Raw genomic sequence first — 14313 nt, 5'->3', positions numbered from 1 at the left:
CAAGTAGAGACAAATCAATTTAAAAGATATTTAACTTTATAGAATTTTGACATGGATATTTTTGAATTATTTCAAGTTGATGCAAACAAAAGGTATTATCTGATTTATCTGTTGATGTTTATCATTCACAAGTGTTAGACAAAGCAAAAAAAAAATCCAGTGTTACAAAAGGAGACATAGCATTGTTAAAAAATAAAGCATATTATTTTCTTGCATTATTGTTTTAAATAGGAAATTGAAAATTTGCCTCCTTTAACTCTAAAAAGAACATCAGAACTAATTGACACTGAATTAAACAATAGTTAAAATTTAGGTCATTGGTGTTAAGAACACTACTAAAGTTAAAAATAACTATAAATTTGCCTTGATAGTATAAAGTTTAAATTGTTAATTTGAATTTCTCATTTTACTAAATAATGTGAGGAAAAATGAGCCATTGTAATTATGACAATGTTTTGATTACATTAGTCAATGACACAATATATAGCCATAGTAGTCATTCAAAAATGATTTAAATCTACATTCCTACTTGCACATTAAATAATACTATGTCAAAAGAATTGTTCTAGATAGTATAAATACATAAGGAAGAAGATAAATTACTTGTTATCAATGAGCATATAGAAGCAGTACATATCACATGAGTACTATGTGTTCTTTTTCAACTTTTCAATGAATCAATAGATGTTCTTAGTGAATAAATGTAAAAATAAATTGCAAGCAATTAAAGATGCACTAACTAAAGGAGCCCTGACCCTCTCTAGACAATTCGAAAACAATTTGCCTCTGAACATAAGTGGCAAATGAAATAAAATATGCTTTCAACCTAAATTTAAAATCCATTAAATAGAGAACAATAGACCCGATAATTGTTGAAACTTTCCATTTAGGTTATGCATTTTGTTTTCTTTTAAGCAGACACTCTATTATTTCTTTTTTCTACATCAAATATGGTTAATAATAGTCTGTAACATGTGGAGAGGATAGTTAATTCTACCAAATGGTAGTGGCAATGATAAGCTTAACAGAATATGATGTGATTATGAAACAGTTTTAAATGTGATTTAGCATTTTGTTTCCTGGCTTGTGAGTAGGGCAAAAAGGCACATTTAATATTTTTTAAACAAAGGAAAGTTAGAAAAATTATTTTAATCTTTCTCAGTTTTTCTTTTTTTTTTTTTTTTATTTCAGCTCATTATGGGGATACAAAAGTTCAGGTTATATATTGCCCAAGCCCCCCCCATCCCCCCGAATCTGAGCTTCAAGCGTGTCCATTCCCCTTGACAGTGCTCATCGCACTCATAACGTAGGTATGCACCCATCCCTTCCCCCCATCCCCCCAGTCTTTCTCAGTTTTTCATTTTTCTATATTGAATTTTTGATAGTTTCTTACTTCAGAACTATAAGAATATAGATTCACATTCAATGGAAATGTCAGGAACTCTCAACAGTAAAATTAATTATAGGATTGTTAACATACCTTCAAGTTTACCTATGATACTTTAATATGAAATTTCATCATTATTCTTCATGTATTAAACATTATTATTTTATATACTACTATCACTGTTTTTTACATTTATGCCAAAATGTGCCATATCACAGAGTCAATATAAGTGAATTTGCTAGTTTCTTGATAAAAAAAGAGATAATTCTTTTCCAGTTGTTGACAACTGGAAATTTATCTGGTGTTTGGGGCAGTTTAAAGAAAGGCATAATCACCACACTGTGCATTTTGAAATGTGTTGCACTCAAACTTTATAATCTTTATATATACTTATGTCTCAGAATAGTATATGACTAGCATATGCAAGAAACTACTTAGTATTTTGCAAGACCCTGAGATTATCTCTTTAAATTTTTGCCGTAGGCACCTCAATTGCCATATACTAATCCTGATTCTGGTGCTTAATTATGGAAACTGGAATTTAAGATTGGTTACACAAGAATTAATTAATTTGAGAGCACTTCCTTAGAAAACAGATTAATACTACATAGGATAGAGAAAATTTATGCTTTGACTGAAAGAGGTCTAGTCTTAACTCTGGGTTATGTTTTGATATATAAATTTTAATCTTGACTAAGATAATGGAATTAGAACTGAATAAATGATATATAGTTTGGAATTCCCTGGGGAAACTCCTGGGTGAGTTTGTTTACTGATTGTTTTCAACTGGCATAACCAATAAGACAGCTTGGCTTACCTACAAAACCCAGAACGACATAAAAAACTTACTGGTGAACTTTTGCCTTGAGTTCTCACAAAGTCAAGATTTGAGCTGAATCTTGGCAGAATATACTATTTGGAGTTGAAGATTAATTTTAAAAAGGAAAAATTGAATGTCCCTAAATTTAATCCAAGTAGGTAGTGATAGGCCATAAATGACCAACATGAAGTTGGGATTTCCTGTACACCTGTAAGTATAATCATTACTGGGCTACATATATGGTGCAAGAGAATTATTTACTTCTGTTGAAATTTTTCACAAATACATGCCAATTGAATTCTCAGATTTTTTTTTTTTTTCATAACACAAACTTGCCATAATATAGATGTGCCACTATATGACCTTGTTAGGTAGGGACCAAATCTGCAAGTAGCAGATACTAGCCAAGAGGGCAGTTCCAAGGGGTGGAGAAGCCAGGGGCCAGTCAGGGGACGGGACTTCAGGAAAATGCAGAACACTTGATAATCATTTGATAATATCCCACACCTCCTGTAAGACCTCCCCCGGAACAGGCCAATAAAAGGAAACCACCTGGAAGTCCTCAACATCTTCCTCCACTCCTAGAGACTGACCTGTTGCTCTCTCTGGAATGAATTTTCACTTTGGGTAGGTTCCTTATTTACTTTCACCTATATAGTTTCTTTTCTGTAATAAACTGTTTGTGTGGGATTGCTTGGAATTTGTGATCACTCTGTCATGGGCTCAACTCGGTACCAGTACTCACTCTTGACATTGGGAACCGAGGACCAGGTAACATCAAAATAGACCTAACAAGCAGAACACTGAAGGTAAAATTTGGGCTACAGGAATGAATCTAAGAATTTACATAAAACAAATAAAAAGCAAATGCTTTCTCCATTTATAATATATGGTTTTTCACAGAATTTTTAGTTTTGTTTATCTTATACTACTAATTCAATCATAATGTTTTAAAAATTCCAGTGTGGACAGTTATGTTATTACTACAGATAAGTAAAACAAAATTTTTTTTCCTTAGAACTTTAATATAGAACTGGCTATATTATAAATATCTATAATATAATTTATTTACATTTTATTCTTTAAAAAATAACTTACCATTAACTTGCATACAACAATTTTGCTATTTTAAATTGAGATATATAACTTTCTTTAGCATGAAAGTGACAGAAATCTCTTTTACATATTTGAGGTCGATTGCACAAATAAGTTTGAATGCAAAACAGCTGGTATCTGGATGAAAAATAATCTATGCTCTGTGTTAACATATTCATTTAAAATTTATAGATAATGGAATCATCACCCATTCCATACAGAGTAAAAAATGATTGTCAAGACAAAACTATTTTAAAATAAGTCATTTAATGGCAAATACAATTTACAGAGGAAGTTAGAAACTTCTTAGGGAACAGTAGGAAGTCAGAGCTGTTCATTAATTTACAAAAAGGCATGAATGACTTAAAACTCTGTGCTCAGTAAAAAGCACTTTAGAATCATGGGAGGTTCCTTACTTCCTAGTGACCATGCCTAGCTTATCTGATAAAGCAGTTAAGGTATTCCATCATTTACATAAGGCATTCTTTTAAAAATCTGTTTTAGTTACCTGAAATTGAAGTATAAAATTAAATTCTTTGAGTATGATACAACATTTTTTCGAATTTTACCATAAATTTTATTATAGCATTAAAAGAAAAACTTTATACAAATTAAATTATTAAATTGAGTAAAAAGTTATTCACTGATTAGGTAGATCCAGAACCACAACAGGTTCAGAGAGACTCTGGCATTGTCAAGTGGTTAGAGAAAATTCAGAGGTCACCATGGAACCACTTTGGACAGTTCGGAGTTGCATGACCAGTCTTACTATGCATACAGGTTGTTCTAGGTCAATTTCCAGACTCAGTGGTACCTATGCTGCTTGGCCCATGGGCTACAGAGTCCTCTTCATTCTTTTGCAGCTGGCATGCTAAGTTATGATTGGCAGATTCATAAGAATTCTCTCCTCCCCCAGGTATGCAAATGTAGGTAGAGAATTAGGGTGGGGAAGGACCAAGATGGGGATCTGGAGCCCACTCTGTCATTTCTTCTGAGGTGGGTGAATTGCACGAAGGCAGCAGCACCCACTTTTGTCCCTAGGAGACCTGGAATCCCCCACTATCTACCTAACAGATTAAACCACATTTTCTTGTTTTTGGTGATTGATTTTGTATATTAGCCACATTGAAGTTAACATAGAAATGAAAGATTTCTTCTCCAGTGAGTCTAGTGTGTGTGTGTGTGTGTGTGTGTGTACACACATATATCTTCTAAAATTTAAAATTACAATAAAATTTACGTGTCTATGAGCAAATATATACTGTAAATTAATTCTAACAATATCCCATCTAGAATATATGTCTAGAATAACGTTTAAATATTTTGCTAAAATTGTGAGGTTTTTTTGATGCCAGTGCAGCAGTGTAACAGAAGTTAAAAACAGCTTTCGGAGGATGTAAATATCTTGGAATAGGTCTAAAAATAAAGCTTACTTTAGAAGAGCAGTGACTGATAGATAAGAACAAGAAAAATGAGGCTGATAAAAATAAAAAGCTTAACATTAATTCTTTTAAGACACCTTTGAGTACACTGGGTTCCTGCAAAGAACATGATTAAATCAAATATAAGTTCAACACCCAGGGAATACAATAATGAATAGCAAACAGAATGATTATAAAATTGACAACTGAAAAAAACTACTTATATTCACCTGGTATACATGTACACATTCCTTAAGACGTAATAAAGAAGATTCTTCCTCCAGAAAAGTTTTCCTTAAACCACTTAGGTTAATAGAGTGTCCCTAATAAGACCTCCCATAGAACCCTATCTGCAAACGTTAAGTGTTCAAGCCTTACCCCTATCCTTTCCCCCAGCTGTGTGTGCGTGCCCACCACCACACCAACACACCCAGCTAGAGGCATCTGCAACATTGAGTATTGCCCTTTTGCCAGACACCACCTTCTCCTCTGGGGAACGCTGGAGAGGTATAGCACTTTTTGTCTCTGTATCCCTGTAATCTCTTCCCCGCACTCCCAGGTGACCAGTGACTTATAACTGGTGTGAAAATAAAAAAGCCTAGCTCTTTTACCTGCAGTTGGAACAAACTTTTGAGTTGTGAAGTACAGTTGAGAACTTCTCCTGGGTCAGACCATGTCTGGGACTTTAACTCAAATCCCACCTTCACTAAATTTCCCCTTTTCTTCTTCCATACTCTGTGTGAATTCTCCGGAGAGCTCTTTGTTAATATGTCTCTTGCACCCAAATCTTGGGTTATAGTGTGCTGCTCAGAGAACCTTACATAAGACAAACATTTATTGGCAGTGGCTAAATAAATTATATTATAGACTATAATATAGCCATTAAGATAATTCTGCAAAAATGTATGTAATGATGCCTTTTTATTTATTTATCATATAATTTCTATGATTTCTTGTCTCCTATGTTCTAGGGACTATATTAGGTATTTAGCATACAAAACTGATCAGCATAACATATATAAAGATTGAATTCCTTCCTAAATCTTATGTACTAGGAGTAAAAAAAAAAACATCAGATAAACAAAATAAACATAAATGAAAAATATTCATAGGTATGTTACATAAAGAATAATCATATCTTGAAGCTTATAAAAAGTATAATCTAAATGTTTCAAAAAAGTCTATATTTATATATTCTTAAGGTAAAATAGATGTAATTATAGGAAATGATTATCATTTTCTTATAGGATAGTACCTTGAGCTTCACTATTGAATTCATATGCCTTTCAGTAAAGATAACAAAATGATCTAATATGTAAAGTCTATCTAGTGAATAAACAAAATAAAGCATTTCTAAATTATGTACATGCACATACACATACATATGCAGTAGCATACATATGCACACAAATATTTTGTGAATCAATGCTGCCCCATTAAAATATAATGTGAGTTACAAATGTGAGCCACGTAAGTAATTTAAAATTTCTACTAAGCATATTAAAAAAGAGCAGATAAAATTAATTTTAATAATATCTCTGTTTTAAACCAATCTATTTAAAATAATTACTCTTTCAACATGTAATCGATATAAAGACCATTAAGGAGTATTTTACATTTTTTGTACTACATCCTCAATATCTGATGTATTATATTTATAGCACCTCTTAATTAGAACTGGCCAGATTTCACATGCTGAATAACATGTGATTAGTTGCTACCATTCTGGATGATGTAGATCAATGTAGGTTATATATAAATAAATATAATGATGATATGCTAAGGAAGCATAATGTAAAGAAAAGAGAGTTGAATTAAGTTAGATCTGAACTGACACTTGCATACTGTGCCTTGAAGGAATAATTTATTTTTACCTAATCTGATAATCCTAACATTTCCATTGTATATAAGGTTATAAACTAAGTATTATAAGGCTACCAATTAATTTTGAAATTACGTTTTCTATATATTGAAAATAACATTAACTTCTGAAATTTGCACTATGTAGTTTAGATAGCACTTATCATAATAGCCAAACATTGAAACAAGCCCATATCTGTTCCAAGAATATAAATGGCAAATGGGAAAGTTGAGGGACTGTATTTAAGCAAAAATATTTGAAAAATGATTTTATATTTTAAAACAGTAACATTTGTTTAATAATTTTTCTTCTAAAATTAACTATTTTAACTGAAACTGTTGTCAATTAAAATTTTTCAAGTCTTCACAGACTGATAAAAGCATGATTCTATTTCTGCATTGGTCTCTATAAAAAGAAAAACACTATTACTTCACTGTGACCACAAAGATTCCCTGACAGAAATACTAACATCTATAGTAATGATCACATTTACATTTATTGGACAATCAATATGCTAGGCATATAATTTATATTATCTTCATATGAGATGGTATCCATAGCTATGGAAAATATAAAACAGAGCAATATAAATTGTTTTTGTAGTTACTTTGTTGAATGTGTAAACAGAAATTCCAAAAAGACTACTTGGGCAAATATGATAGCTCTGGTTATGCTATATTTCTCTATATTTGAAGCCTAAATTTGGGATTTATACTTAAAAGTGCAAATGATATGAATTCAAATTCAACTCTAATTATAGAAGTCTGGAGCTACCATTTAGCACAGCCTGTAGCTAGGTTGCCCATCAGAAAATAATTTGGTTCAATACTACTTATAATACAAAAAGACATGGATTTAATTTTTTATGTATCCAAAACCAGTAATTTACTTTTTAAAATTTAGAAATATTAGCACAATTTGATTTTATTTATTCAGATACATAGATGTAATCAGTATGTTAAATCTAACTTTGTCTCTTGAATGACAAAATTTACACATATAAAAACCACACAAAGAAGTGAAACAGTAGAGATGTTAAGGATAAATAGAGCTGGAAATGACAGAGGTGTACTAGAGTCTTCACTTCTTTCCAGGCAGGTGACTAGGCGCAGATCAATTGATTTCCATCTTGTATCATACTCACCTATAAACTGAGGATAGTAGTCCTTAACTCATGAGGTAGAAGGAAAGATTAAATGAGATACTCTATGTAAAGCCCTAAGCACATTAGAAGTGAGACACACAGTGTTTGCTTGGTAGATGAAATGACATCTTGAAAATGAACATTATAGGACTAGGGAGTAGATTTTCACAGTGAGTAAATGAGTATTGTGCCTACAAAAGCACTAGTTGAATCTCTTTCTAATGATGTAACAAGGTTCTAATTGACTCTACTTTACTATTCATTAGGTGTGAATTAGGTTTCTTTCAGATAGGTCTGCCTATATAATCATTATTTTAGTATGAGTTCATTTTTAGTTAATGTAGCCTGAAATGTGAATCTGGTGAGTAATACATTTTAGTTTCATTGCCAATAGTTCTAAGAAAATTCCAAAATTTGCTTGGCAAGTGGAGTGTGTCTCCATAAGGTAACAAATTTAACAGTTTGATATAAAAAAGGGAAAAAAGTATATAATCAAAAATTTTAAATTATTCTAATAATCATAGATGATAAATGGTGATGTTTTTCTTTTTAGATTGCAAATGTGATTATTTAAACATTTATTTTGTATCATATTTATATCTATATTGTATAGAAAATAAAAGTAAACACTCCCTGCATTTGAAGAGTAAGTGCACCTTATATGGGTATATACAAATATATGCTTTCCAATTTTGTTTGGAATATATTATTGCATTCTATATCATTAATATATTTTTATAAAAAGGAATTAAGTTGAATACTTTCTTTTTCCTTTAACACTATGTGCTGGGAACTTTCTGCACTGATACATATGTATTTCATTCTTTTGAGTAGTGTAAAATGCATAAAACCACTAGAATTTATTTAACTAATATAGTTGTAGTAAACTACAAGTTAGAAACGACATATTCACTGAAACAGCTTTACTCAACTTTACATAAGTTGTGGATCATCCCAAGAATATTTAAGCTTCAGTCCTCAGTCATTTAAGCTCAAGCATATTTTTCAGAGCAACTGCTTTATTTATATGTCATCAAATTTTATTGACACAAAGTGATTTTGAAACATTTGGGATGGAAAATTAAAAGTTTATGTCAGAAAAGAAAAAAATGCCTAATCTATTTTCATCTCTGTTTTAAATGTCCTTAAAATTGTTGACAAAGAAGGTGACACTAGAATTGAGTGTTTTATGTACTTTAATAACAACTTGATGGCTCCTTGACATTTTTTTTCCCACTACAAACCATTTTTGGTTCTTTTGTAGACAAGGCTTCAGTAGTAGAGGTGAAAGCATTTCATGAGTTAATAGCAAGAACCACAAAAAAAGATAAATCTCCAAAGATTTTGTTGCTGTGCCATGTTCTAAAAAGGTAATGCCTTTTAAGTCCGGCTTTAAGAAATACATTTCATCCGATACTTCTATTTGTGAGGCAGCATGAGTGGCATATAACCTTCCATGCTGCAGTATAGCACAGTACTTTAGCTGAAACACCTAAAAATAACTTTTCTGAAACATCAAAATGAAAACTGAGAATGAAAAAAAGAGTCAACACTTGCTGAAGAAATTATACTTATTTATAAAGCCTATCCTTTGCAAAAGTTTTCAGACAGTTTCTATTTCTACAAGTGCACCTTCAGGGAAATGCCCAAATAATGATACATTGTATTTTTAAACAAATTGGTAAATTTATATCAATTCAGTGAGTGATCTTTTTCCTCTGTGATCTTCTGGAAACAATGTGGCATTTAAGAGTATATGTTTTCTGGATAGGATAACTCATTTTTTGCTGGGGATGTTCTTTTTTATTAATAATTGGATTAGTATTATAGATTATACTATATTTTATGACCTCATTAGGAATATTTTTAGCTCACATGTAATAACTATGGTCAAAGATGAGAACAGCTATGACAAATATCATGACACTTGTACCTAGGAACAGGAGTCCTACCCTAGACCACACATATTGGAGGGTTGCACATATATTAACACTGAAACACAAATATAAATTCATATATTATATAAAAAATACAAATAATGTATGTAATTATGATTCTTTTCATTCTGGTAAGAGTTTCTTCAAAATTTGTAACTAATCAAGTGAATTAAATATGGTAGAGCAAGAACTTTGGGGAGAACTTTGCTTCCCAGGCTGTAGGATTCAGTGAGACAGAGAACATGCATAGACAGAGGGAGGAAAGAACTCAGCTCACCCACAGAGGGTGTCGAAGCAACCCAGTTCCCAAGACAAATGGTGCTTCTTTTTTCCCCTCTGTTGGGTGAAGATGTTTTGGGAAGTGTGGAGTCAAGTGTGGTATGAAGGACAGGAAGTCTGAGTCGTATGTAGTATTGGGAAGGGAACCAGCCTATTCTCCCAGGAATTTGACCTTGTCAGTCTCCAATCTCCATTGGAAATGATCTCAGGCATCCTGGGGTCCAAGCCCAACTTTGAAAACCCTGCCCTTCACCAGGATATCCTTGCTATCACTCCAGCTGGCTTATAGGTAGTAATTCTGGCTAGGCAAAGAAAGAAAACAGCTCCTTTGTTTTCCCAGCTGTGGAAAAATCTCCCTAAGGAGGGGGTAGATGGATCCTATTACAGAGAGTAAAACTGTGCTTATGGATTTCAAGTGTGTGTGTGTGTGTGTGTGTGTGTGTGTGTTTATATATATATATAGAGAGAGAGAGAGAGAGAGAGAGAGAGAAAGACTCCATTTTTATTCTTGCTTTGGGCCCCGCAGATATGGGTACAATTGTTTATACTAAGACAGTTGTAACAGAGCCAGTAAGAAGGGCTGAGGTATAAAGACCAATCCATAGGGAGTATTGATTGGATAAATCTGGCATGTGAGAGCAAGAGAGTCATCAAGAATGTCCATGTTCAAGGTGGAGACTACTGGGAGATTAGCAGGCTTTGAGGAACATGAGCTGTTTTAATCTTACCATATATTACATATCAAATAAATATTAAGTAGGCTAAATTAGTCTGGCATTCTGGGGAGAGTCAGATCATAGATAATATTTAAATCTGTGGGACTACATGTGATCACCTAGTGATTGAGTACAGATATCAAAGCCTTGGGGAATGTCAACATTTAGAGACCAGAAAAAGAAGAAAATTAAGTTAAAATTATTCAGTGGGGAAGAGGAAAATATTTATTTTTCAAGAATGAAGAAGGGATACATAATATCAAGTACTACTAAATGATGAAATAAAATGAAGATAGAGAAATGACCACTGAGTTGGCAAGAGGAAGGGTATTGATGACAATAACAAAAGTAATTATCCTGGTCATGATTGGTTGAGGAGAGAATGAGTGACAGGAAGTAGGAATAGGGAATTTAGTTATCAGTACATTAATTTACAGTATTGGAGATTGGGACTTGAACATCTCTTCTTAGTAAGGCTAGCAGCAAACAAGAATGACTTAATTCTGTTATTTCTCTCACATTAATCTTAATGGTGATATTTGTCTCCTGTCTCAAGTTAATTTCTATCCCGAAATTGCATTTATAGGGATCACTTGCAGTAATGTCAGCTTTGAAGATAACGGATACATAGGCAAGAAGCTGGCTCTGTCTCTCAGTATGTGCACTCTCATGTTCATTGCAGCATTATTCACGATAGCCAAGATATGGATCGACCTAAGTGTCCATCAACAGATAAATGTATTGAAAATGTAGTACACTGAATGCGCATACACAGTGAAATGCCATTCAGGCTTAAAAAAAGAAGGAAATCCTGTCATTTGTGACAACATGGATGAAACTGGAGGACATTATATTAAGTGCAATAAGCCCAACACAGAAGAGAAATACTGCATGATCTCACTTGTATGTGAAATATTAAAAAGTCAAACTCATGGAAACAGAAGATAAAGTGGTGGTTGCCAGACGCTGAGGGGTCCTTAGAGGGATGGGGGAAATGTTGCTGAAAGGACACACAAATTCAGTTAGACAGGAGGAAAATTTCAAGACATTTATTGTACATCAGGGTGTGTTCAGTTAATAACAATATATTGTATACTTGAAAATTGCTAACAGAGTAGATTTTAAATATTCTTGCCACAGAAAAGATAAGTATGTGATGTAATTCATATGTTAAATGACTTGATTTAGCCATTCCACATCTATACATCTATCAAAACATGTTGTATAATATAAATGTATAAATTTGCTGCTCAGTATCTGTGGGGAATTGGTTCCAGGACCCACTCAAATGCCAAAATCCCCAGATGCTCAAGTGTTCGCTGATAAAAAAAGGTGTAGTATTTGCATATAATCTATGCACATCCTCCTATGTATATTTTAAATCATATTTAAATATGGTATTTAGATAGGTATTCAAATGCATGTAATACTTAATACAATGTAAGTGCTATGTAAATGGTTGTTATACTGTATTGTTCAGGAAATAGTGACAAGGAAAAAAAATCTGTACAGAGTCAGTACAGACACAAATTTTTTTCTGAATATTTTCAATCCATGGTTGGTGAATCCATGGATGTGGAACCCGTGAATAAATAGGGCTGACTGTACAATTTTCACTAGTCAATTAAAAATTAAACAAATTATAAAGACCTATATATTTGTATCTTTTATACAATTTGATTATAAAGCCATTGTATGATCTGAAAATTCAGGAATATATAGACGTAAGATAATGACTAAAATATTTTCTGCAGTTGGGAGGCAGAATAGCATAGTGGTTAAAAGGTCAAGTTATAGAATTAGTCTACTTGCATTAGAAGTCCAACATTTCCATTTTATATTTGAGCATCCTTGGCAAGTTTATCCCTTCTGGATCACCACTTTAACATCTCTAAAACAGAGATGACATAACTGTTTTATAAAATTGCTGTGCTGGGAGAACTAAAGAGAATGATATAATGAGCTTTGTATAATACCTGACCTATAATTACCATTATAATGAAGTGCTGCAATAATAGTTATCTTCTTTATCAACATCATCATCATCATCATGATCATCAATGAAGGAATTAGGGAAAGGGAGCCCATCGATGAGTTTTCAAAGAAAGACAGACATGCAGAATACAGGTTTATTTGGAATAGATAAATCAGACAACTGAATGTAGACATTTAAATGGTAGGAGGCAGAAATTTCTAAAGTGAAGATAAGGTATGTAGATTGCTTTTATATGAATTTAAAGGATAGCTTATGGAGGGTTAATATAAGGTATATTTGCAAATTTCACAGCTTACATTGTAGATTTAATGTACTTATAATCTTTAAAGTTGTCCTTTTAGCAAACTTTTAGAAACATTAATGAAATTCAAACATTTTTAATAATAGGAAAATACTTTATCTCAATAAGTTTAATAAAATATGTTTCCAATCTGTTGCATTTTTAAACAACTGTATAGTGATCAGTCTCTAAGTTCTCATCTTAAAATTTCACAAGCAAATGAAACTTTTTTCTTCTTATATTTTAGAAAGTTAATGAGCTAACTATTAGTCCATCTGAATACTTTCTCTTTTTAAAACTGAAAAATTAAAAATAACATTTTGAAAAATTTCTTTGAGAAATAGAATGAAAGCAAAAAAGGAAGGTAAATGTAGCTTTTTAAGATTTGTGGAACAAGCAAGTTATTAAAGAGTTGTTACCTGAATAGGCTATTATGCCCTTGACAACAGTTTAGCTACTTCCAAGCATGAATGGTATATAAATTTAATGAATAAAATGACTTCATGTTTTTGGAAAGAATGATGGTGGCATTTTTACAAGCTCCAACAATACATCAATGCTATTATTAGGTGTTCTATACTTTATATTCTATTTCATTCTCCCACTGATCCATTTATTGCCACTGTCCTTTTAAAAACTAGGAAAGAGAGTTAGATGGTACGACATGTGAGATATCATAGAAATACTGTGAGAACAGATTTTTGTGTCAAGTTCTGACTGGCTTCAAAGGCTGTTTATGCTTAATAATTCCATCTGCTTCCTAATTATGGTATTTAGATTTTGGATGTGAATTAAATCTTGGACATTAACTTTTGGGCTCTGAACAAAAAAACTCAGTTTCTCTCATTAATCTTCAACTTCTTGATTTTGTGAGAATTAAAGAGTTATAGAGTTTAATGATAATACAGTGCTTGGAACAGTATGATGTTTAAATAGTTAATATTTCTGTTCTGCTTCATTCACATGATGTTTAATGAGTGAAGGTATTTTAGAGAATATCTTATTGAAATTTTTCTTGGTTTCTGGGGAAACATTCTGAATACTTTGTAGGTTGCAAGTTTTTATTCTTTGTGTTGGAATTTTGAAAATTATAAAAATACATTTAAGCCTACATCTGCTTTTAATAGATTGGAAGGTGAAACCAACATACTAAACTTCGGATGAAAATATATGATTGCAAAAAATAAGATGTTTGCTCATGTGTTTTGTAATCTTGCTCTGGAAACAATCCTAAAACAGAAGCTCCAAGTATTTCAAGAAATCTCAGCATTGTTTCAGTATATTTATATGTCTCTTTTAACATGCACACATAAAATATAGAAAAACCACACCCATTCAAAGGTATATTATCTGTTACTGTTTTTATAACCTAATCCA

This window comes from Eulemur rufifrons, chromosome 24, assembly GCF_041146395.1.
Source record: "Eulemur rufifrons isolate Redbay chromosome 24, OSU_ERuf_1, whole genome shotgun sequence".
Taxonomy (NCBI): Eukaryota; Metazoa; Chordata; class Mammalia; order Primates; family Lemuridae; genus Eulemur; species Eulemur rufifrons.
Note: the sequence above shows the minus strand (reverse complement) of the source record.